The sequence below is a fragment of the Brassica oleracea genome, chromosome C6, assembly GCF_000695525.1.
Source record: "Brassica oleracea var. oleracea cultivar TO1000 chromosome C6, BOL, whole genome shotgun sequence".
In the NCBI taxonomy this organism is placed as follows: Eukaryota; Viridiplantae; Streptophyta; class Magnoliopsida; order Brassicales; family Brassicaceae; genus Brassica; species Brassica oleracea.
The window spans coordinates 29,530,939-29,533,229 of record NC_027753.1 but is presented as its reverse complement, the minus strand read 5'-3'; positions in this window follow the sequence as shown (position 1 = coordinate 29,533,229).

Below are 2,291 nucleotides of genomic sequence, written 5' to 3'. Positions count from 1 at the left end.
GATCGATGTATATATATCCAAAAACGCATCGATCGATCACTAAGATGGACCAAAGCGTAACAATGTGATCGATCGATTAGATTATCCCATCGATCGATCGAGAATCTCAAGTGTTCCTCGGAATGTCCTCGGAAAATCTTGTAAGTTTTTTTATAAACGGATCGATCGATGGATATATGTCTGGAAACGCATCGATCGATGGCTAGTTCGTCGGAATTTCCTCGGAATTTTGTAAAATCCCCCAACGGCTATAATATTTCCTCGGAATTCATCGGTTTTTTCCGAGGAACACATTTTTCCTCGGAATTTCCTCGGAATATTCCGACGGATTGATATTTCCGACGGATTGATATTTCCTCGGAATTCCGTCGGTATATTCCGAGGAAATTTCGAGGAAACCCAATTTTGTGTTTCCTCGGAAATTCCTCGGGATATTCCGAGGATTTCATTTTCCGTCGGAATGTCCGTCAGAATACCGCTGTTTTCTTGTAGTGTATTTTCACAAAAGAAACCGAATTGGTGTATTGATTTTTAATCACCTAATGCACTAAGGGTGCTTATGAGATTGCTAGGAGTGTTGTGGTAGATTTAAGGCTTCCTCTCGTATGTTGCTAAACGATTCCCACATTCGCTTAATGAGATATTTGACAAGGAGAAGATAATTACCGTTATGTGAACCTCCTCTTTTTGGTTTATGCTTTGTTTTTGCTTCTCTTGTTAGTTCGTTAGACTTTTTTAGTTTTTGGAATGAATATTTTGGATGAAAAAAAACTAAGTTAGCCTCCAAAAGAGATTAAGATTTCATCTGCGTTCATATGTACACTATCTCAGAAAGATCTGAGACTAAAAGGTGAGAAACTATATATATTTCTTCAGACTCGATTGATATTTGGAATTGGTTCCAACTTCTGTTGTAGTTTATACCCTTTGGAGAAATGTAAGAATTGCTCAGACACTTGCGCCAAAACAATCCTTATTTAGCCTCCAGGATTCGTTTCCAATGCGCATTAGTTTGAGAAGTGATTTCTAAAATATATGTCGATAGTATTCACAATGTGTCAGTTCTCGAGTCATAACTTCTCATCATATATCTCTCTAATATCGTTGTCCCAAACTTTCTGATATATTGTCTAGTTTAGTATTTTCTAGACAGTTTGTTTATCACCTGTGAGTCTATAACTAAACTATAGGATATTGTTTACATTACCTAATTTTGTTCTTAAATGACATCTGACAACAATGACATCATATTCGTAGGAAATACATTCTCAGTTGAGACACGATGGAAGGTACATTGTTATTTGAATTTCGCCCACTCCTATATATATTTAGGTATCTACACGCCCTGTGGTGCCATGCAGATTTTTTTCTGTAACTTAATGCCATGTAGATTCTACAATGGTAATTAGTTTTGTATTATCGGAATCGACCGAACTATTTGCCTACATTTAACGTAATTGCAACATCATATTTGATTATCAATCATTTTCTGTATAATGGCGACGTTCGTGTGACGGTTCCGGTATCAATGAATATATATGGATCTTGTTAAAATCTATCTTTTCATCGGAATGTAGATTGTTATTTTTGCTTTGGTGGTGATTGTGTAAACAAGTTCTTTATCAGAACCACTTTAGCAAAAGAACAATTTAGTAAATATCAAAAGGAAAAAGGAACAAATCTATATTATAATAGATCACTTTTTGCTCACTCCTCAGCGCGCCACGTCATCGTTTTGTGGGCTCCACTTTTAAAAAGTGTAAAAAAGTGTCAAGCTCATGGCTCGAACCCGGGTTATTGAAATATAAACACCAACATTTATACCACTAAGCTAACTGATACCTTTGTACATTGATGACCGAACCTAATATATATTTATGAAGGTCGGAAGCCCTTGCTTCTTCGGCTTCCTCTGAGGGTCGGACCTACAAGTGTGTTATGGTTTCATTTTTAAATGGGATTCATCACGTTATATGAAAAAAGCTTAAGTTTGCAACAATTATGGTTTTCGTATATTGTAAACTGTTGTAGTTTAATATGGGTTATTTTCATCATTGTCTCAAACAAGTCTGAGTTACAGAGTTGCGCCGTGTATATGTTCGTAATCTATTTTTTCACCGGTGAACTCTTCATGTCCCCATCTTAAATCGCTTGATCATAAATGTTCCTGATTTGTAGCCCCTCTGTAAACCATATATATATGATTCTCATCTTTGATGAACTCAATCTGCATCTCCACAAAACTCATTGATTCCTCTTAGCTTTAACCATCTTCTAGAAAATGTTTCTCT